At 39.3% G+C, this 24973-nt stretch overlaps 1 protein-coding gene across 10 annotated transcripts in view; it reads right to left on the reverse strand.

Moving 5' to 3' along the window:
- The window catches only part of AKAP6 (A-kinase anchoring protein 6), a 458273-nt gene that overhangs the window by 365866 nt on the left and 67434 nt on the right, over positions 1-24973 (reverse strand). For 2 of the 10 annotated variants that reach the window (XM_021099871.2, XM_021099865.2), the window contains exon 2: positions 12590-12713. The exons of 6 other annotated variants lie outside the window; for them this stretch is intronic. The gene's annotated coding sequence lies outside the window, so the exon portion shown is untranslated. Of the gene's footprint in view, positions 1-2830; positions 2884-12589; positions 12714-24973 lie in introns of those variants that run through there. 2 more of the 10 variants (XM_084968954.1, XM_084968952.1) reach the window with 2 other exon arrangements.

Here is a 24973-nt window from a genome sequence, read left to right on the forward strand (position 1 = left end):
AGAATGCTTTTAGGCTGCAACACCTTTCTGTACCTGACCACAAGAGGGAGAAATCTGTGCCACATTTTTTTTTCTTTTTTTTCCTTTTTACTGTTTGGCATATGGAAGTTCCCAGGTTAGGGGTTGAATTGGAGCTGCAGCTACTGGCCTGTGCCACAGCCACAGCAACACAGGATCTGAGCCAGGTCTGTGACCTACACCACAGCTCATGGCAACACCAGGTCCTTAACCCACTGAGCAAGGCCAGGGATCAAACTCACATCCTTATGGATACTAGTTGGATTTGTTTCCGCTGAGCCATGACAGGAACTCCCACGTGCCCCATATTTTTAACCACCCTTGCATACAGTTTTTAAAATATCAATAATACTAGGCCTGACTGTTTTTTTAAACCAATTAGAAGATACCAAAATTTCACTGGGAGGGACAAAACTCTAGGAAGAGTGAACTACCATACTATTTCTCAAGAAATCATACCCTAGAGTCTCAGCCTCTGATTCTGACTTCCCAAAGCACCTTAAAGTTTTTAATCAGGAGTTCCCATTGTGGCTCAACAGGACAAACCCCAACTAGCATCCATGAGGATGCGGGTTTGATCCCTGGCCTTGTTCAGTGGGTTGGGGATCTGGCGTTGCTATGAGCTTTTGTATAGGTCACAGATGCAGCTCAGATCCTGTGTTGCTTTGACTGTGGTTTATGCCGGCAGCTATAGGTCGGATTCAACCCCTAGCCTGGGTGTGGCCCTAAAAAGATGAAACAAAGAAAGAAAGAGAGAGAGAGAGGGAGGGAGAAGGAAGAGAGAGAGAGAGAAAGGGAAGGGAAAAGAAGAAAGCAGAGTTATCCAAACCAGAAAATGAAATGGCAGAGCAGTGTTCAATGAACTGTTTCATCAACACCCACACACTCACTCACCCCCAGAACCCTGCCTTAGAGCCCTGGACAAGTGAAAAATGATGCTTTGTCATTGTGTTTTCTCTGAAACCCCTAAATCAAGTCAAGACTTCCTCTGAAATACATATCCTACTATATCCCACATACAAGAGAATTGGCTCAGTGAAATTTATGTCCTATTATACATGTCTATATATACCAGCAGACTGCATACCAGGCAGTTCTGTGTGATTTGGAGCAAGACACTCCACATTTCTGGGTCTCAGTTTCCTCATTTGTAAAATGACAAAACTGGACTAAATGATCAATAAGATCCCATTTGACCATAAGAAGCTGTGATTACATAGGGTTATTTACCCAGAGATTTCTAAGCTATGGGAAGCATCCTGCCTATGCTGAGAACTATGTAGATACCAAGTGACAGACCTCCATTTTGTCAAAGCACACCAACAGCGGCAATAGATTAGACCTACCTGAAGGAAAGAATGAATTATTACCATGTAAAAACAGTTTGTCCATCATTATTTCTACATTACATGTTGCTAATCCTTCTCAGAGGAATGAATATGGGAGATTCTCCCTCTCTGGGAGTTTGCATCTAAGATTTATCAATCTTAAGATGATGTGGTTATACACAGATGTGGTTATAAGGTCAAAGAAATCTTATATTCAAGCTGCCAAGGCAAAATTTTCCTGCATCTACAAAATTTCAACCTGCATGTGATGTTCCCATATTTAGCTGATTGGACTATAAGCAAGAGGTCCATAACCCAGAGAAGTGAAGCAAAGCAATGCTTTACTCAAGTTTTATTTCAACTTCTGTTTATTTACTTTCCTTCACATGTAGCGTGGCCTCTGGGGAAGGAATACCATAACTGTCACAATAGCAGAGCAAGCCCAGGAATTGGCATAACATTGATTAATTATCTGTTTATATGGAAAATAATTACTATAAACATTCAGTTTTCAACTCTAGTAGTTCATATTTAGATGTACCACCTATGGATAAGCAATCTTTATTTCTGATTTTCACAAAATCACATCTCATTTCCAGGATAACCTAAATACTTTAAAGGAAAACTGCCTCATATTGCAGGGATTTACAATAATAATCTTTGTGGATATTTTTCCTATCTTTATCACGACTATTTAAGCTTGTTTTCTCATGAAATTAATTACTTCATTTGAATGCAAGCAAATATAGGAAATTTAACACAACTCTATACATTTATTCTAAGTTTTTCTTTTACAAGGGTTCTTGCAATAAGATTCCTTTCTAATCACAGAGAAATTTAAAAAAAAAAAAAAAAAAAAGCCAGTAGACAACAACTTCTGATGATGTAAATGAAAGCACTGATTGAAGTGCATACAGGCACCCACGGGGTACAACTTTGGCTCCAAAGCTGCAAAAGAGGAGTGATTAACCACCTTCTGGAACACAATGACCTGCCCTTCTCCTCCCCCCATCAAATGCTTATCTGTGGCCACCTTTCCAGTATTAGAGATAATCCCACCTTTATCCCAGCTGCTGTTAAAAATAACATAGATCAAATCCTTTCCTTTCCACAAATCCAAAGAAGATTCAACATTTCAAGTGAAAAAGCCAAAAGCAGTAAAGATTTTAAAGCTTTTTTTTAAGTTCTGGGAAGGCTTTTCTCACCACACTCTATCATCCCACAGAAAGAGAAGAAACATACAGTGATTGCTTACTAACATGGACTGGTGCTGCTACCTCCCTGACAGTCTGCAAGTTTTGAGCAAAAACCTGTCGTTAGTAGAACACATTTGACTTAAATAAGACATGTAAATCAGGAGCAGTTTCTTCTACCAAACTAGGAAGCAAAAAATGCAGCTACACACCCATCAAAGCTGCCCACTTCTTCCTCCCATCTCTTTTGATTTTCTCTCAAATAAAATAATAGAAAAGTCGGAAACCTACCGACTGTACTCACTGTAAATGCTTTTCTCCCTAAAGGTCCTTCAGGATTAAATGTCTGGCTCCTCCTTCTCTCCCCCCTCGGGTTCTCTGCTCATAGCCAAATAAGATAAAGGCCGGTATCAGGACTGCTTCGTGCCAGCAGGACACTGGCGAGTCTGCAGGGTACCAGCTTCATACACCCTTAGTGGCCTAAATGTCTTGCAAAGAGAGGGCTACTCCGCTGTCCCTATTTGAAAGCTAATGTATAAGCTCCAGGCTTGTACAGTTATAGGCAGGCTTTTTGCAAACAAGCGGTGATAAGTGAGCTGAGAAAAAGGAGACAGTTGCCAAAACAAGATCACTATGGAAAAGAGTATTTGGGTGGACAGAGCACATCCGGGCCTGACTCAGAAGAACTAAGACCGTATACCCTAAAACTGAGCAATCCTAAAGCATAATAAATTAATAAATGTATAAATTAATAGTCCTATATTAACACAACCAGCTGACAAGCCAATCTGAGCTGAATGCATTCAAGCTCTCTCTCTCTTTCCTTAGGAAGAAACTGGTCTTTACAAAAAGAGCATCTTCATGTGTACAGTTTGAGAGGTGGTCTGATCATCATGTAAATCAACCCCAAGCCTAAATACTTGCTCTCAGTCTTTCTGTGCTTTGCTTATTCCTCAAAAACAAGTGAGAAACTAAAGAATAATTCCAGTCAATTTAACAAATCTGCTTGCTACAAAGTACATATTACAAAACTGAGGTAGAGAAAATTAAGCTAGGCATCACTAAGTGTCCTTTTTTCTTCCACTTCATTTTTGTTTCTTTCATATCCTTTCATAATCACACTTCACAGAACCTATTCATGGAGACACTGCATTTTGAAAGGGGGAAATAAGTTCCAGTGGAATGTTTTGATTTTTGTCTACAGTTAGCTCTCAAGCTTTGATTGCATTAGGGAAAAATAAATGAACTCAAGAGGTGCACCCTGCATCTGATTCCAGGACTCTAAAATTGAGCTCTGCAAAGAAAACACAAAAACAAGCTTAACAAATTGCTTAATGAAATGTCGCGGTCTACCCAGATGAATGAGGCTCTAATTCATCACCTAGTTTTAAATCTTGCTGCCTGTCTACCTCCCTGGCCTCCTGTGAGGTCAAGGGTTGGGAAACGTTAAATGGCTTTAAGCTCTTTAAGAGGAGAGCCAAAGAATTCCTACCAAGTATTAAGTAAATTTGTACTTAGGGGGAAAAAAGAGAGGATGGCTTTTGTAAGATGCTCCCAAGGAAGTTTCCATAATCACTGATTCCTCCTTCTCCTTGGCCCGCTTCTCCTCCCAGCCAAGAGCCTTCCAGCACTCAGCTGGAGGAACACTGTCAAGTGAGATCAGTGTGGTAACCCAAGATGAGGCTCACTTTCTAATCCTCCTGCCATAACAGAGCAGCCTGCAAGTGGATATCAGAGAGAAGAAAAATCTCAAGCTTTAAGTGCATGGGACCGGGGACCAGCGAGGGGGGCAAACACAGCATGTAAATTCAAAAGATCTTCTCGGTATTATCACTGCGGTTTCCATCTACTCTTTTCCCCTTAAACATAACCTTTGTGTATGGCTGTCTCCCCAGGCAAATGGCTGATGACATCTTGCTAATCACACAGAGACCATCCATGCACCCTCTCCCAGGTCTCCCCTCCATCACTGCTAATTCCCTCCCCCCAAAGCTTAGAGTCTTCTGTCAACCAGAACACACTTCATCAATCATCTTCCTCACTCCACCCCTCCTCCCACCTCCCCCGCCTCTGATTATTCAGATCCTTCTGCAGCGTGGACACCCAGACTGACTCAGCCCATCATCGCATCTCCCGTGCCTTCTTTCCCCCACTGCAGTGGTCAGTTCGCATCACTCAGAGATTCACTTGGCTGCATCATCTCTCACCTGAGAATGTTGCCCATGGTCATGAATGTATGGATCTGGACTCAATGACGCTGAGTGTTCACACTTCTTACCCCCACCCCAAGTTGCTAATCACCTTTAAGCATTAGGAAGCCACCTTTCTGTTTTTCAAGAAAATGTCTTGGGAAGCACTGGATTTGTAAAACTCTAATGTATAATTTATACAGTTGTTACTTTTGTTGATGCTATTAATACAAAGAAAATGAAACAAGAGTCATTTCAAATTAACTGACATTATGGCAGAATCAACTCTATATAAGGCAGTGTCTTTTTAGGGCCTCGCCCGCAGCATATGGGAGTTCCCAGGCTAGGGGTTAAATTGGAGCTGTAGCCACTGGCCTATGCCACAGCCACAGCAATACCAGAATCAAGCAATACCAGAATACTGTGACCTACACAAGCTCAACGGCAACACAGGATCCTTAACCCACCGAGCAAGGCCAGGGATCGAACCTGCATCCTCATGGTTAATAGTCAGCCACAATGGTAATTTCAAGGAAATTATAAGTTAATGGGGACAATTTCGCTCCCTCTACTCTCCCTTCCGTACCATGCTCACACACATGTGCGCGCGCACGCACACACACACACACACACACACACACCCCTACTGATACCATTACACAGGCAGGATGTGGGCAAAGAAAACCCTGTGAAGCCCCAGTGAAGAGGAATTAATCATGGATGAAGGAATGATAAGGGAGAACCTTTACTGAAGAAGGAAACATCTGAAATAACCTTGTAAAAATGAGTATGACTTAGAAGACAGGCAGAAGTAGAAGGGGATGGGGAAAGAATTCCAGGCTGGGGGAACTACATGGACAAAGACACCTCAACACCAAGAAGTTGGGAGAATCAGCAAATAATTCAGTGTTGAGAGGAATTGGGAGCTTGGGGAACCAGAAACAGATAAGCCTTCAAGGTAAATTGCAGCCATGTTATAAGAGGGTTGTGAACATCAAGCTGTGGAGTTTGGAATGAATCTCATAAGCATCAGAAACTCTAAAAAGACTGCAAAAGAAGAGAAAGAATTATAGCTGTGTGCCAGAATGAGAAAGAAAAATCAATATGTAAATTCTTATCGAGAAAATGAAATGAGAAATCAGCATTATGAGAGAATCAACATTTTTCCAGGCAGATTTCATTAATATAAAATATAACCTTTAAAACTTCTTTACAGCCCAGAAAAAAGAGAGAGATGGATTGAGATGGGGGAACTAACTACAAGTCTGACTTTTAGATCAAAGTGATTAAATGAGTTCTGTGCTCTGTCTACCTACTCCATTAAATATAAAAAGAATTCTCCACTTTTAGCTCTCCATTAAACCTAAGCATTGTAGATTTGAAGCGGAAAATTTTTAGGATCATTTTATGCAGTGTTTTCACTATTTTTCTTGTTCTAAATTTTTTAAAAATTAATTTAAAAGTAATATATATTAATTCAAACACTGTAAAAATAGATATGATTGAAGTAAAAAGATTCTCCTCGATCCCATCCCTGGTCAATAAGGGGTAAGAGGCTATTTAGCTTTTGTGACCTCAATACATAAAGTAGAAAGGAAATGAACCCTAAAAGAAAAGTCACTTTTCAAGATCCTATAGCCTAAATTAGTTATCTCTATGAATGAAGCAATAGAGAAGTGTCTGCTAATTCAGTGTTTATTTGCCAGGTATTAAGAGGTATTCTATAAAAAGTTGACAAATAAATTGAGAGCATGCTGGGCAATTGCTGGGATGAGATAGCCAAGTGAATATATATATACATATATAATTTTGCTCTCTGCAGAAACCCACTAACACTGCTATGAAGGGTTTTTTGGTTTGAGGTTTTTATTTGTTTGTTTGGTTTGTTTTAAGTATATGCACTCAAGAATGGGAGGAAAAACCCTAATATTTTTGGAAGCTGAAAATTAAATGAACAAATAATAAATGCCTTAGCCAACACAAGAAAACTATATCCTAAACCAGCAGCACGGAGCGCAAAGAACCAACTTGATTTTACTTCAGAATCCTTTAAATATTTTGAAATTGGTAGAGTCAGGTACCTCTGGAATTAGAGATGGAAATGAATGTAGTGAAAAACTAATTTTACCCAAAGAAAATTCTGGCCTTTGTCCCAACTCCTGAGTGGTAACCTCTAAACTCAGGGAATTTCCTAAGTGATAGGATCATGGTGGGCCCCTCACTTGACACCTGATAGTCCACACTAACAAGGTAACACACCTCTAGGAGGCCAGCCACACAGAAAGAACATTCATAGCATTAGAGGGTTAGGGCTTCGGGCAATCAATCATGCCTAAGTCATGAAGCCCCAATAAGGTCTACGGACACTGAAGCTCAAGCAAACTTTCCACACATCAAGGACAAGAGGGTAATGCATCCCTAAGAACATGAAAGCTTTGTGTTTGCAAACGTCTCAGTCACAGGTTCCGCCCTATGTGTTTCCTCCTTTGGCTGGCTCTGATTTATATCCTTTTGGTATAAGAAAACTACAGTCATAGTTACAGCACTTTCCTGAGTTCTGTGAGTTGATCTATCAAATTATCAAAACTGAAGGAGTCTGTGAGACCCTCCAAATTTATCATTAGCTGATGTGAGGAAAGTCCTGGAGACCCCTGGACTTACGGCTGGTATCAGAAGTCTCTGACAAATGAGGCAGCTTGGAGGACTGTACAACATAACCTCAAGTTTGGCCTAACTGGGTAAAGGGGTAATGATATGTTGAGAAGATTAATTCTGATCAAAAAAACATTTAGTACTCCAGGTCTTCCCTTATTCTGTGTTGCTGGGTAGTTGCTTCCACTCCAATTCTGGAAGAAGACTAGAGGTTTATTGTCCAGAAAGAATTAATCAAAAGGTCTCTGGACATAGGGACACTGGGCATTGTTGAGGATAGCAGTACCATGAAAATAGGGAATTAAGATGGGCATTCTCAGTGCTCAGAAGACTCTGAGTGCTCAGAATTCTGAGTGCTCAAAAGTGTTCATTCTGAGACTCTTGCTCCTCTTCCCCAACTGGACTCTCCAAAGCCTTTACCCTCCAGTTAGGAGAATAGAGATTCCCCCTCTCAAGGAGATATGATCATTCTAAGACATAATGCTAAAATCTAGCATATCCAGATCACCCTACAATGACATTCAGTCAATAGGCCACCCTCACGCTCGGAGCATTCAATCAGCTTTCCAGTCTTCTACTCCTAAATATTAGGCAGTCAAGGATTAGCAGAGATTAAGGAAAAACTCTAATTTGGATAACAGTCTCAAAGCAAGCAAACAAAAAACCTCAACCTGGAGGAAACAGATTATGAGAGGAAAAAATGATTTTGGTGAAGAAGATGCCAACTAAAAATTGGCACTCGCCATCTGTCTCTGCAAGGATTAAATCACAAGCCGCTGCAACCCCTGACCTTCAATACCCCTTGAAAGGAGTTCAGAATGGTGATCAGGAATGAGGCACTCTGTGCTCTAGGAAAAACTGGCAGAACAGGCCTTCAGATAGATATTTTCAGAAGATTTTATGAGCCCAACCGTTGCATCTCCTCATATCTAGAAAAGCACTGAAAAGTGCTTCATGGTGACATCTGCTCCTTGTGACTAGCAGTAACCTTCATGAGACCAGGGGCAACCTTCTGTAAAAATACCTGCTTGATTGCATGTATTTCCCCCTTCACCAAAACCACATATATGTTGACCTTTCCCTCCACCCCTTTGGAGCAGTTTCTCAGAGCTCTCTGAAATGCTGCTTCCCAGGATACAGTCCTCAGTTTTCCCCGAAATAAAACTTAACTTAGAACTCTCATATCGTGCATTTTTTCAGTCATCAAAGAAAAATTATCAGAGATATTTTATCCACAAAACAAAAACAGAACTTTACTTTTTAAAAGTAAATATTAATAGACAAAAAAAAAATAACATGATAGCAGAAAGGGAAATCTCAGTACAACGGCTGAAAATAAAGTTGAGGAAATCTCACAAAAAGTAAAGCAAAAAGATAAATAGAAATTGGGAGAGAAATATAGTTAGTGACCAATCCAGGAGGTCTAACATCTTGAGAATAGGAGTTCTTGAAGGCAAAAGTAAAGAGAAGGGAAAATATCATTAATGAAGTTTTTTAAGAAAATGAAGGACATGAGTCTCTAGATTAAAAAGGGCTACCTAGTGTAAGAAAATTGACATATCTCATGGGACTTTATTTGAAATCCCAGAATATTAAGGAAAATAAGATTTGGGTTAGAGGTAGAGGCATATACAAAGAATTATAAATTAGATTGCTTTGGATTTCTCAACAGTAACTGTGATAGTATGAATTACCATAAAAGTATATATTTGGTTTTTGTCTCCTCATTTCTGTCACAGAGCTCCTAAAACTCTTGTAATGTCCTAAGCAAAAGAGCAATGAGAGTATCTTTTGTTATAGTATTTAGGTCTTTTGTCCTCAGTTACTGAAATAGCTCCAGAGCCATAATGGGGAAAGGAGTGTCTTGTTTACAGCAAGCCCCTCTCAACTACACCTGAGTTTAGGTTAATGGGGTGGCTTTTGGAAAGGATGGGGGCTGGTTGCCAGAGAAACCAATCACAGCTAGAGGGCTGGAAATTTTGGTCCCACCCCAACCTCTGGGGAGGAGAAAGGGGCTGGAGGCTGAATCAATCACCAATGCTACTGACTTAATTAATCATGCCTATGCAATAAAGCCTCCATAAAAAACCAAAAGGACAGAGTTTGGAGAGCCTCCACGTTGGTGAACAAGAATCCACACAGTGGGTAGGTGATGCACCCCAAACACCAGAGAGAAAGAAGCTCCTGTGCTCCAGACCCTTCTGGACACTGCCCTATGTATCTCTTCATCCGGCTGTTCATTTGTATCCTTTAATATCCTTTTAAACAAACTGGTAATCTAGTAAGGAAACTGTTTTCCACAGTTCTGTGAGTAGTTCTAGCATATTAGGTGAACCTGAGGAGGGGATCGTGGCAAGCAGAGGAGGAAATTGATTTGCAGCCATTCAGTCAGATGCACAGGAAACCACCTGGATTTGCAATTGGCACCTGAAGTTGGTAGGGGGAGGGGGATACTTGTGGGACTGAGCCCTTAATACATGGGATCTGACACTATTTTCAGGCAGACAGCGTCAAAATTGTGTTAAATTATAGCACATCTAGCTGGTATCATTGAATTGCTTGGTATGGGAAAAACCACCACACATTTGGTGATCAGAAATGCCAAAAGGAAAGAATATTGAGAGCAGAAGAGGGTGTTTTCCCATATGTTGGAACTAGAACATAGAAAGCTAGAAGACAACTGTTTTCCTAAGAAGGAAAACAAGCTCTAGCATATAATTGCCTACTGAGAAAAGGACAGTTTGATAAATAACCAAATGTGAGGAGAGAACAAGAGACTATTTTCCAGGCATTTAAGTTCACAAAAAAAGCAACCTCCCACACACTTTTTTCAAGAGATACCAGAGAAAGAGGAATGGGATGCAGAAAACAGACAACCTAGCACCCCAGAGTGATGAGGAAGAGAAATCTCAGGGTGCCAGCTACGTACTAGCACAAGGAAGGCATCCAGTCCAGATTGGAACAGGTCAGAAGGCTCCCAGAAAGACTCTTCAAAACAGATGACACTGAAAGAAAACCTGATGTGAATGAATACACTTAGAAAAGATTTACTGATCTAGTGGAGAACTGGGGGTTATATTAGAGATAAACACATATGAAACTAAGCAAAAAAACAACCATAAACTCCAGGAAAAAATTAATAGGTACATAAAAATAGAAGAATCATATCATTCTATGTGGTTTAGCTTTAAAAAAATGCATTTACATATTCTTACTATAGACACTAAATGTTGGTATAATCCAAATCACAGCATGATTTCACAGGAAGGACTGGAGGGTAGGAACAGTGTGTGTGCACTCACATGAATGAGTGCCTGTGTGAGAGAAAGTATGCAAGAGAGATATGGGATAAGGGAACAAGCCAAATAAATTCTCATGTTTCACAGTGAGAAGTCAATAGATGAAAATAAGAGAAAAATACTCGGGAAGCAGCTCTGCACCATTCTATTGTTTTAGTTAAGATGGAGGTGGTTACCAAAAGAATCATTTAAAAAATGAAAAATGGTTGCCTCTGGAGATTAAGAAATGGAAAGGAAAGTCTGGGGACCAATGTCTGTCTTAAATGTTCAAACCACTTGACTTAAGTATTTGTATGTAAACATAAAACTTAAAAATATCTAGATTTAAAAAATGAAAGACGGAGTTTCTTGATGGCCTAGAGGTTAAGGGTTAGGTGTTGTCATTGCCGAAGCACTTCCATCCCTGGACTAGAAATTTCCGCATGCCAAAGGTGTGGCCATAAAAAGAAAAAAGTTTATTAATTGCAGGACAGGGCTTTAATACTCTCAGGTACACTGAGAACATCTGCATAGGGAGCAGGAATATAGGGTGCATTAGTTGTCAATCTTATTCGACTATGAAAATAATTACTTTTTTTGAGTAGAGAATGTCACAGACTGGAAGGGACACCTAGTTAAAATGCTAAGTTTAAAACTACCTATCTGCCTGTTAAAACACCATATTTTAAAGTATAAAATGCTTACTGTGATCAATTCAATAATGTTTTATTTGTCTCAAATAATTCCTTAAAGAAATAGGTGCTTCCTATGAACTAAATCTGATCTTGTGATGAAAGCCACAGGTGATTAAGTGATCTGATTGAAGGTGAGGTGGTTTCATTATTTGTCCCACAAGAAGATATGTTCTGGAATGAATAACTTTTTTTTTTCTGAAGGCAACTGAATCAGACTGAAATATGAAATTATGAACTTAAAGTCCTTCAAGTAATATTACATTTGTTTTTACTGTTCAAGCTGTAATATGAGAACACATCAAATAACTACCCACACTGCTGTCCTTTCATAAATAGAAGGCATTTTATGGGTGATGAACTCTCATTAAGAGCAAGATTTTCAAAAGCATTATTTCCCACTCACCATTATTTCCAAATCACCCTAACCTCCCGGACATGCAAAAAAGATTTTCTTCAGAAGATTCTGATATCAGATTTAAAAACACTATTGGAGACAGGCTCTTAATAGCCAAAGGTCTGATCTGATCAGAGACCCTCCGAATGTTCTTTGGTACAAAATAATAATTAAAGATATGGTATTATATCTGCTTTTCAAAGAAACAAGTTTTTCATTGGTTTTGCTTAAAATGAATCAAGCTCATCAAATACTGTCAAGCATTTCTGCCCATCTAGTCATCTTATCTAAATTGAAGGTGGGCATCTGATAAAGTACAAATTGGTGTTTTAAAAAATAATTCCTAGAACAAGTAGAAGTTCTATATTATGGACCTGCAAAGAAAAATAAAATATATATTTTCCAGTGAAAAGCAGACAGTACAAGCCCATATTTATTTTTGTTCTGTGTATGCTGACAGATGAAAACAGCATGGGCCATGGACCAGCTTAGCATAAATTCATGAATTTTTGTCTTTTTCTTAATAAACTACTTATTATTCTCTTGCTTAAGGAAATAAATAGCCATAATAGAAAGTGCTGAGTAAGAGCTACTGACTTAAAAGCCTCTAAAAAGAAATTAGCATATCCTTCTTCAACCCTAGAAAATTAGATCGAATATTACCAGACGCTTTGCCAGATCTTCCTTTCAGTAGAGAGAAAAAAAATATTCCGTATTTTTAAAATGTAAATGCTCCTCTAAATCATGTTTCAAGAAACCCCTACTCCCTCTCCTCTGCTGTAAGACAGCTAAAGTCTAAGCTGAAAGCCAAAACCCTCCAGCCATTAGATTTTATCACTTACCACTAACCAGGTCTAGCTGTGGTGTGGGAGAGAGCAGCAGTTTCCCAGAGAGGTCATCATTGCTGAGCCCTTCACTTCTTGCTCTCCTGAGCCTGAGATACTTTATCATCAAGGGCAGGAGTACCTGGCAGGCATCCAAGAATGATCCAGATGCTTTAAAGCTGACTAAGCTTTTTATTTTAATTTTTCATATCTTTCTTAGCAACAGTTACAACTGATATGACACTCGGAAAGAGTTGCTCCTTTTCCAATAAGCTCAGGATATCATCCATTTATAATTTTTCAATTAGTGCTTCATAATCATATCATACATCACATGACACAGCTATTTTGGGTCTTACTTAGTCATTTACAGTCAAATACAAATGAACCTCAGACAAATTCTGCTTGTCATAGCTTCTATTCATTGTGCCCTTTGCCCCGATCTCCTCATCAGTAATAGTTCCATATGATTCATTCATTTGGATACTCAATGTCCTTTAAACAAATTTATTCAACATGAAAAGTTATTTCATATGATTGAAAATGAACAATCATTTCATTAATATGCAGCTGACAATTTTTAAAATGAGAATATTTGGAATGATCATTTAGTTAAACTAGAGTCCGTGACATAAGAGTTTCATTTTACTTCATTTTTGAACATTATGTAAAAAAAACAGCTGAGAAAATATATTTTTCTTTGCTTCCACCATAATGTGCAAAATAACAGGAAGAAAACAGATTTAGAGAGATTTATAAGGAAACAGAGGAATATTTTGGCCTGATGGTTTTATGTACAACATTGATTAACAAAAACAAAGGTATTTAATGAGCATCTCATTTTGTACAACACTTTCCTGGGTGCTGGGGAAGACAAGTGAATCAACACTTGTTGACCCTTCACCTTCCAGAAACTTCAGGTCCAGGAAAGGAAGAACAAGTAGCTTCTATGTGTACTTACTTCTCAACCGAACTATAAAGAGAGAAAAGTTGATAGGGTGGAGAAACAGGGATCTTGAACATAAAAAGTCTCTGTATCCTTTTAATGAGCTTTATTGAGATAAAACTGACATGTAAAAAACTGTGTATGCTCAAGTGTACATGATGATTTGATACATAAAAAGAGTCATACTGTGTTAATATTAATGCACAAAGACTATGATGAGTGTCACATTATATAGAGACATGACATGTCATTTAATTTACTTTCAAAGGATGAAAAAGATTATAAACTCCTTAAAAGCAGGAATTATGACACAGTTTTGCATTCTACATATTGTCTCACTCAGACCCTTCTGCATAGCAGGCATGTGATAAACATGCATTGAAAATATGAGTGAGTCAGGGAGGGAGAGTTTGAGTACAGGAATGATTCAGCTAGTGAGGAAATAAAGGCTTTATATGAATAAGCTGGTAGACAATTGTGCCTCATTTGCTACATTTTAAGTAAGTGGCTATTAAATAGCTAAAAGATTAAAAAAAAAATCCAGAGATGCTGAAAGTAATATTGGCAAATGTTTCATTTTACTTTTGTTTTTTAGTAGCAGGAGAAACTTTTGAGGGAGTACTCAATCCAGACCTTATGTCACAAAAATCAAAATAATAAACCTCTTTCCTTACCAAGGGTGGGGGGCGGGGGGGGGAGCTATTTCTGGTATTTCTCCTGGTATAGGCAGGCAAATGGAGCAGTCAGTATTACAGAAAACATAGTGGAAAAGAAAAAATTATTTTGTATTTCTGGTGGCGATAAGAAGTCAAATGCTCTCATTAGCCTCTGCTCCCTCTCAAAATCCCACAAAAAAATATCCCTAAAGGAATATTTTAAAAACAAGGAGAAGAAAGAGAGATAATAATGGCAAGTGAATATTAGAAACAAGAAAACAAATGGCCAAGAAGTAACTGACTTAAACAGATCTAGAGGCTAAATCTAGCAGTGAGGAAACAGCCAACTCCATTTATATTTGGAGCCCCTCAGATACCCCAGAATTGATGACATCTTGTTCCCCTGGACGTGGGGAGAAGTGAGCCTAAATGTAGGATAACTGCCTAAAAGCCAATTTAAGAAGCTGCTAGAACCCCAGATACCCTCCACTGGGAGTCTGCCTCCCTCTTGAGAGAAGTGAATGGAGAGTCTCTGGACTAGAGGATACAAACACAAATGAAGGTGGGATACCACACCCTAAACTGAGGAACTAGGTCAATACATATCTATTGAATGTTCAGATCTCAGCTCTTCTTCCACTCAGAACCCAGAATGCTATCTGCCCAGACTTACCCTCCAGTTAGGAAGCTGGAATCTGATCAGATCTGAAGGAAAGACCTAAAGATATTGTGAGGGAGGCTATTCCATCAATAAATAGCCCAATTCACCCTATAATAGGATTTCTCAACCTTGACACTCCTGACATTTGGGACCAGGTAATTCTTTGTTGTTATGGAGCTGACCTGCACATTGCAGGATGTCCAGATGTCAAAAGCACTCCAAACTTTCCAGTGATGACAATCAGAATGTCTTCAGAAAGCATCAAATGTTCCCTAGAGGCAAAACCACTCCAGGTGGAGAACCTCTGCCTTATAGTGAAGCTCACAGTTGACATGCCCGCCTCCCCACATACCCAGAGCTTCAAATCAGCTTCTTGTTCATTTTGTTTTGTTTAAAATTCTGGCCACACCTATAGCATGTGAAAGTTCCTGGGCCAGGGATCAAACCCAGGAAACAGGTGTAAACAGAGTCACAGAAGTGACAACACCAGATCTTTAACCCACTGAGCCATGAGGGAACTCCCAGATCAGCTTCTGAAACATTAACTGGAACTATATATGGGTGCATATAGATACACCTGTAATCTTTGCTCGAATTAATTAACCATTTAGGAAGCATAGTGTGGTTTAGTTCTCCTTAACTAAAACTATTTTATTCTTTATAAGATCTAAACTTTAAAAAAAAAAAAAACTTTTTAAAAATATAGGATCCAGCATTGTCACAGCTGCAATATAGGTCACAAGTGCAGCCTGGATCTGATCTCTGGCCCAGGAACTCCATATGCTGTGGGACAGCCAAAAAAGAAAAAAAAAATCTAAAGTTAAAAGTTTCTCCTCAAAATTTAAAAGTTAAAAAAAAAAAAAACTACTAACAACTTCTACCTATGGGAAATGAACTGAGGTTTACCTTATAAAATTCTAAATAGCTTGTTCCTTCTTACTCAAGGAACATTTATTACCTTAATCATCATCATCTTCTTCTAAAAATATCATCATTTAATGTGAGAAAGAAGAATGTGCACATGTATGTGTGACTGAGTCACCTTGCTGTGCAGTAGAAAATTGACAGAACACTGCAAATCAGGTATAATGGAAAAAATAAAAAAATATTATAAAAAAACAAAAAATAACAAATAAAAATAAAAATATTACCATCCACAATCAAGAAAGGTAGGTAAGTCTAGTATATTCTCCTGAGGACACCTCTAAGTTTCTGGCCTTTAAGAGATGTGCATCTAACATCAGTTTGAACATGTGGAATTTTATTACCTTTCACACCATTAACTACTTTTAATGTCAGTTTCAAATTAAAGGAGGAAGAAGATCTTTGCTATTTTGCTATATCAATATGTGAAGGACATTTTGCATGTGAGAAAAACTCTTTTATGTGAACCATACAATTTCAAAGTAGAAAGGAACCTCAGGAGCCATCAGTCAAACTCTCATCCCAGGAAGGAATCGCCACATCAAGATTCCTGGAACATGATCAAGGATAAAAAGCTGCTATTTTTCTTTTCTTTCTTTTTTTTTTTTAAGATGGTTCAGTTGTGAATCAAGTAGAAAGCTACCCAAATCTGCTTTTATAACTTTCACCCATTGGTTTCGCCTTTAAAGAATAAAAGTATTTTTCTTCCTCATCTATCAGTTTCAGTCCAAGAATTCTGAGTTTCTTCCTCACCCATGTAGTTTTGCAACCGCCGAATATTCCTAAGTCTCAGCAGTGTCAGGAAATGAAGTATAACAGGTTTCCTGAGACATCTTGACAGAGCACCCATGCCACCAAGAACCTTCCCACCTGCACCTAACTCCTTTCAAATACACCAAAGTCTGGGTAGTTAGTATTTTCAAAAAGGAAAGGGCTCTTTGTATAAGATTGGCTATACATAAACTAATCTTGAATGGTTATATCAACGAATCATGCAGCCTTTCACCAGCATCATCCTCTCCATGGACATGAGCCTCCATCCTTTACCAGTACCTATCCACCAAGGACTGATCCTTATCCCTACTCAAAGACCATGAGAGTCAAGGCACAAAGGCCATCTTTCTCCCCTACATATACCTCTTTGGAGATACTTTTTTTCTCAGGGCCGCACCTGCGGCATATGGAAGTTCCCGGGCACAGGGTCCAATCGGAGCTGCGGCTGCTGGTCTGCACCACAGCCACCACAACGCCAGAACTGAGCCATGTCTGTGATAGATACCACAGCTCACAGCAACGCCAGATCCTTAATCCACTGAGCTAGGCCAGGGATTGAACCTGCATCCTCATCCGATACTAGTCGGGTTCTTAACCCACTGAGCCACAAAGGGAACTCCACCTATTTGGAGATAAGTGAAACTACAGCAGAGTGTAGTTAATATCCCTGATTGTGAAAAGAGGCTAAAATCAAGTGACATTCAACTTACTTGTATTCTTAGGAAAAACTGTGCAGCAGATGCCCAAGCTCTTATTCTTATCTTTAGAGAGATTCTCATCTACCCAAGTGAAAAATCAAATGAGCTCCCAACAGCTAAAACCATCACCAAAAACCATCCTGTCTGTTACTCTGAACATGGAAACTTTTTAGTATAAACATCATTGCTAATCTGAGGCCTCTTCCTTTTTCATGATCATCTTTAAGTCTTAGCCCAATTCAAGTCAATCATTTTAAAGTTAAATCTGCAAATGATATAATGACTACTTTCACAAGAAAATGCAACAGTTGAAGACTCACTAAAGTTTTTATTGTACCCTCCAATAGACTTTTGTTCTTTCCCCCTCCTCCTTCCCTGTTCATTTCCACTTGAATAATCTTGGCTTCCATCCAGTCAGTCTCAGAGAGGATGCTGCTCCCCTACCCAATCCCCACTGCTAGCCATGGTGAGCCAAAGACTAATTTTTACTCATGCTGTGGCAGCTCTTCTTTTCTTAGAAGCTCTTTCACCTCCTCTGTGCCACAGTTTGGGGGAGTTACAAGGCCAATGATTTATGCAGGTAGTAGAGATTCCTGACACCACCCAGAAGGAGGCTACTCTTCTGGCACTTTTCTGCACATACCAGACAGTAAATATCATATGCAGTCCAACAAAGGATTCTCTCTAGGACATTGGGGGTGTTTCTGGTGCCTCAGCTCCTAAAAGGCATTAAACCAAATATTTTATCCAGATTCATCCTACCTACCACAATGGAAGCCACAATGGAAGCCTCATTTCCTCCAAGTTGATCTCACAACCCAGAGTCCTAGGAGATTTTGTTTGGTTTTTGTGTTGCTATGGAAGTTGCCATTACTCTGAAGTTACCTGGTACCATTTGTTAGAGAATCTCTAAATCTAAAACAATGGGGTTCCTAGAAAACAGTAGGAAATAAACTGAGAATGAGAGATCATAAAGTAGAACAAAGGAAGAAGTAGAGAAACGCTGAGAGGATCTCAAACCACCTCACTGGGAGTTCCCTTTGTAGCTCAGCAGGTTAAGAACCCGACTAGTATCCATGAGCGTGTGGGTTTGATCCCTGGCCTTGCTCAGTGGGTTAAGGATCTGGTGTTGACGTGAGCTGTGATATAGGTCAAAGACACAGCTCGGATCCTGCGTTGCAGTGTCTGTGTCATAGGCCATCAGCTACAGCTCTGATTTGACCCCCAGCCTGGGAACTTCTATATGCCGAAGGTGTGGCCCTAAAAAGAAAAAAGAAAGAGAGAAAGAGAGAAAGAAGGAAAGGAAGGAAGGAAGGAAGGAAGGAAGGAAGGAAGGAAGGAAACATTTTTCAAACCACCCCACGGACGTGCAGTGATTATTTAGTTTTTGTTGCAGATTAGGCCTGGCCAGGTGGGTTCAGCCTCTGCTCCCACCCTCTGTGCCCTGTGGCGGCTGAGGCTCTACTCTATGCCTGTGTGGGGATCTTCTCATACAGAGTTGAACTGGCAAACTGATGTTGCCCAGGCCCCAAAACAGGATGGTTTGTCTAATTCTCTGAACATAAACTTGGCAGGAGGTTCTGTGAGTTACCAAGCAACTGAACATCTGACATGAAGCCTTTAACAACCTTTCCATAGATTACTCAAAGTTCCCAGAACAAATTCATGTCTGGTCCAATGAAAAAAGAAGAAGGAAAGAGAGGTAGCCAAGGGAGCAGGGAGGGGGGTAGAGAGAAAGCCAAGAGAGCAAAAGCAAACAGCATGTCCTTGGGTCTTTTAGAAGCAAAAAGAGGAAGGCAGATATACAGGAGGCCCTTGGGTGAAGAATGGAGACTCCCAGAGAAGGAGGACACGCATATAGGACGGTTCAAATCGATTCCTGAATAGCACTTCCCCAAAGCTCTAGGAAGCGGTCTTGCAGCCAAAAGAGGTTTTCGTTTGTTATACAGAATCATGGATCTTTCCTTCATTTTGTTCTAATCATTCCACTCAGCCACTCACCTCAAGTACACAGCTGTCACAAAACCTGTAATAGGAGGCTAACCTGCCTGACAATGTCATGTAGACACACAAGGAGTAGAAAACCAACAGGAGAGAAATACCAAGGATGTAAGGGTTTGCTACCTCTGGCTTAGAAAGCTCTCAATTCATAACTTAATATCCTGGGCAAGATGGCTTCCTGCTGCCCCTCTGGATCCTCCTCCTACCCTGCTCCCTCTTGTAGGCAATAAGGGGATGAAGTGTTTGAGGAGAATTTGAAAATAAGAATAAACCAACTGAAAGTCAATCAGCATTTTATTTAACACATGGCTAAACTTGTAAATCCAAGAACCGCTACAGCTTTAATAATACACTAAGAATTTCCATCGTGGTGCAGCAGAAACAAATCTGACTAGGAACCATGAGGTTTCGGGTTCAATCCCTTGTCTCACTGAGAGGGTTAAGGATCCCGAGTTGTTGTAGCTGTGCTGTAGGCTGGCATCTGTAGCTCCTGATTCAACCCCTAGCCTGGGAACCTCCACATGCCTTGGGTGCAGCCCAAAAAAGCAAAATAATAGTAGTAATAATAATTATAATACATTAGATATGTTAATTCAAACAGCTTCCAGTCAGACTGTCAGACACACAGAGACTGGCTAGCAGCTTCCCTTCCCAGAGTAAGTTCTAGGGGCCAGAATCAGTGGTGCCTGCTACAATTCTTGCCCCCAGCCCTTCCCCTACCCCTCATGCCATGTATTACACATCTCTCATTTAAACAGTAGATTAGAAAAAGTGATTGTCAAGAAGAAGAACCGAAACTTGAGTTATATTTATTTTGCCATCCTGTGTGATCACATGGAATTTTTAATTTGTGTTTGAAATTTAAAGCAGTAAAACAGATTACTATTGTAATGTTTTGTTTGATAAGTGTAAGCTTAAGACCATACATGAAATATTTTACAGAATTTAAATAACTCTAACATTGTAATTCATCTTTTTAATTGTTGATTATATTTATTATAAAGTGTAATGATGAATTAATAAAGCAAAAATTATGACTGATTATTTATATGACTATTACTGAGAATAATTTTGTCCTATGTGAGCAAGAGTAGGGATATTAAAAATGATCTCTTCTGAGTGTCAAGAACACTAGGTACCATTACCTCTTTGAAGCACATAAACAGCTCCCCTGCTCTCTGGCTTCTGACTGGGTCCTTACAGGACCACTGTGTGGTCAGGAAAGGAGAAGAGTGAGATTGGAGCATTCATCTCTTCCCATCCTTTCAGGCTTGCCCCAGTCTGGCAACATCATTTGACTTATCCCCCAAGCTTTATTGAGATAAAATTAACAAATAAACATTGTATGCATTTAGGGTGCACGACATGTTTTGAAATATGTATACATTGTGAAATAATTCCCCCAATCAAGGAAATTTACCTACTCATCACCTCACATATTTACAATGTCTATGTGTGTGTGTGTGTGTGTGTGTGTGTGGTGATAACATTGAATATCTATATATCTATTGTCTGAGCAACTCTCAAGTACATGGTACAGTATTATTAACTATAGTCACCATGCTATACACCAGATCTTGAAAACTTATTCACCTTGTATAACCGAAACTTTGTTACTTTTCTTTTTTACCTACATCTCCCCATTTCCTCTACCTGCCTGCCCCTGAAAATCCCAGTTTTAGTCTCTTTTTATAGGTAGGGTTTTTTTTAGATACCATACATAAGTAAGATGATACAGTATTTATCTTTCTATGTCTGGCTTATTTCACTTTGTATAATGTCTTCTAGGATCATCCAGGTTATTGCAAATGATAGTATTTCCTTTTTCGTGGCTAAATAATATTCCACTTTGTAATACTTGTAATAGTCCAATATACCACATTTCTATGTCCATTCATCCACGGATGGCCATTTAGGCTGCTTTCATATCTTGACTATTGTTAATAAAGCTGCAGTGACATAGAGGTATGGCTGACTCTCCAAGATAATCATGTCATTCCCTTTAGCTATATATCAGAAGTAGGACTGCTGGATCATATGGTAGTTTTCTCTTTGTTATTTTGGAAAGTTTTTGGGGATTTTGTTTTGTTTTGTCTTGTTTGGCCATGCCCATGGCATGTGGAAATTCCTAGGCCAAAGATTGAACCCGCACCACAACATCAACCCAAGCCACCATAGTGACCAGTGTTCGATTCTTAACCCACTGCACCACAAGGGAACTTGTCTCCTTAGGTTTTTTTGTTTTTTTAATGAACCTCTGCACTGCCTTCCATAATGGCTATACCAGTTTACATTCACACCATCCTCTGACTTTGGCCAGAGTTCAGAGCTCCTATCAGAGACCTTCTCCACATAGCTGGGTTTCAACATTCATCCTCATTCTCATTCCCACTCCCTCCACATACACACCCACCCATGTCTTCCTCTCCCTCTCTCTTGGCCTCTCCCTCTGTCTCTCCCTCCCTATAATCATTGCTTGCTCCTCTAGTCTATTCAGACCCGGGATGGACAGGCATAGCTCTCATCCCTTAGTAGCCTGAGGATACTACACTATCCCTTATCATTTCCCTATACCCCACCCATGCCTTTATAAATTTAGTTTTACTTAAATTCTCTGAAAATTACCCAGTTTGTGGGAATAACTGTTTCCTGCTAAGACTCTGACTAATATATATTCTTACTCCTCATAATCCCAACTTCCATCCCAACTCTTCATTATCATAGACCTCAAAGAGAAATTCTTCTCCCCCATAAACATATATATTCAAATTCCATGGGTTCTTAGGATCCTGGGAATGGAGAGGCTGATATTAATTGTTTAATTGGAGTTTCAATATTCAGGGAAAAGTACATGTGCACTTAGCTGAGGAATCACTGCAGCACAGCCTCTATGTATCACCTCCCTTCTCAAATGTTTGCCTGTCACCTCATAAAAACAGTATTGAACAAATTGCCTCATTTAGCACAAGCCCTACCTCCACAAAAACCACTTTATTATTTTTCTGTATCTCCTAAAAGTGAGAACTAAGAACTCACCAGTCATACCATCTGTGAAAATTATACACCCTGAGATTAATCAAAACCTTTCACCATTATAAAAGGGCTGATCTTAAAGCTAAAGGAAAAAATTAATTCTAGGCAGTACTGACTTTAATCTGCCTGCATGCTCTGCATTTCATTTCATCTTTTTCCAAGTTAACAACAACTACAATCACAACTAAAAGACTCCACTGAAATTTAGAATGAAAAAATATTCTTGTTAATTTTCAAAAACAAATTATGGGAGCAAAGGTGCATTCATTGAAATTTAAAAGATCCTTATTCTCAGTCCTTGTCATGTTTAAAATGACTTTAATACTCTCATAGTGTGAGGACTTGACCTCAGAGTATCAAGAAAACTCAAGCAAGAAAACAGGGAATTATATCTAGTAAAGAGTAAAACTACATGATTTCTGCAAAGCAATCTGACTCTAATGTGATTATTCAGGAGAGAATTTGGTGGTGGAAAGGGCCACTGAAGAAACAATTACCACAACTAATCTGCATTGATGAAAACCAGTGATAGAGTTGAAAAACAACAATAGCAATAAGAACAGCTAACACATCATGCTTACTGTGTGTGCAAGGCACTGTTTTAAATGCTTCACATGCATCCACTCATTTAATCATCAGAGCAATCCCAGGAATTAGATCTCTATTAACTTTTTTTTTTTTTTTTTGGTCTTTTAAGGCCTCATCCATGGCATATGGAGGTTCCCAGGTTAGGGGTCAAGCCAGAGCTATGGCTACTGACCTACATCACAGTCACAGCAACACGGGATCGGAGCTGAGTCTGCGAGCTACACCACAGCTCATGGCAATGCCAGATCCTTAACCTTCTGAGCTAGACCAAGGATCAAACCTGCTTCCTCATGGATCCTAGTCAGATTCATTCCACTGAGCCACGACAGGAACTCCTAATCTCTATTACTATTCCCATTTTACAGAGGAAGAGACTGAAGTTCAGAGTTTAGGTAATGTGTCCAAGGTCACAGAGCCTAGTAAATGACAGAGCTGGGACTCAAGTGTAGGCCATGTGACTTAGAGCCCACACATCTAATAACCAAGACACATCATTTCTACTGGAACTTGGGAAAACAGTCCTTTTATTGGCATACAATTAAAAAAAATAAAATCAGCTTATCACAACACATGAATTCCATTTAATTTCTGCTCCTCTTTCAGGAACAACAACTAAAAGTGGGGACTGAGGTATCCCAAGAGAATTCTTACTGTCATAACATTTGCCAGTCATGGACATGGCATTAACATCTAGTTTTGTCAGGAGAAAAGAGAATGAATAAAAGAGTTCAATAATTCTCATCATTTAGGAGGGAACCAAGAATTCATTTGTGAATCTGTTGACAGATATGGTCCTTCTCCCCAGAAAAGTTATCTACTTTGCATTCAGTTTCCGGGAGTTTGCAGAAGCCCTGATGCCCATCCATCCATAGGCCCTATCTGAGAAAACTCTCTTCTTAGATGATTTCTGAGTCCACAGTGCTATACACTTCTTCTTCTATTTTTTTTTTTTTTAAGAATCAACCAACAAACCACTATTTAATGGGTAAATCCTACATTCAAAGCACTGTGCTGAATTTTGTATGGAAAATATAAGAAAAGATAGTATATAGTCCCTGCCTTCAAAAAGCTGCACAGTCAAGTTTGCAAATAGGACAGGATAAGATAAGAATAGGGTCATTACTTCTCTAGGGACTCAGAGGAAAGAATATGATCTCTAGCTTGGGTTGTCAGGCAAGGCTTTAAAGCAGATTTGGAATATGATGTGGCCTAGAGAAATGATAGGATTGGAGAGTCAGTGAGAAAAAGAATTTGGTATCAGAAAATGATAGAATTCTTCCTTTTAACACTTTCCTGAATTTGTAGGCTAAAAAAAAAATTTACTTTTATGAGAAATATTATATGTTAGCTATAATTATAAGAACCTTATTTTCCTACTAGATCCTGTCCTTCACGCCACTGTATTCCACTGTATTCACCTTGGCCCAGCTATCTGCTTGGAGGACAACACACAAGTGGCAGCCCTTGGCCTTTTCTCTCAGAAGCTAAGTAAATAGTACATCACACTGTTGACCAGGATAAGGATACCTGTCAACAGAAACTGTCTTGAGGCTCTTATCTTATCTCTCTGCATCAGAAGAGCCAACAGATAGAAATTTATTTTGATTTTGAGGTGGCTTTCCATCCCATTAGCAACCCCATGAGCCCCTGCACTTTTCATTCAACTGTCAACAGTCCTTGATGTTCTGAATAAGGAATCGTCCCAAACTAGAATTAAAAAGAAGGGGGGAAAAAAGTCACTGTTCCTTTTCTCAGACTCCACATGGAGGTGCTGAGCTGGTTCAAATCCCTAAAGAGCTCCCTTTTTCTTTTCTTTGCAATCCTGGTCACGATTCGAGATTCAGGCATTTGAATTGCATGTCCTTGATTCTTGCTACAATTCTTTCCAGCAAAAATTCCACACAGGAGGACAGGGTACATTTTAAATTCTGGTAGAATCAATGTTGACTTGATTGGGCAATTCTAGAATTTGGAATTAAAGCCTGAAAGGACACAGATTGTTACTAATTAGCTAGATTTTCCAAAAAAAAATGTATAGAAATAGAATACAAGAAGACATCCAGTAAAACTGTCATCTTCATTCAACCAGAAATGGATGCTGCAGTCCCATGTGTGCAAAGG

Source organism: Sus scrofa, chromosome 7, assembly GCF_054392235.1.
Source record: "Sus scrofa isolate SSC_HxYL_T2T_F1_AM1 chromosome 7, Sscrofa_HxYL_maternal_Yorkshire_Landrace_v2.0, whole genome shotgun sequence".
NCBI classification, from domain to species: Eukaryota; Metazoa; Chordata; class Mammalia; order Artiodactyla; family Suidae; genus Sus; species Sus scrofa.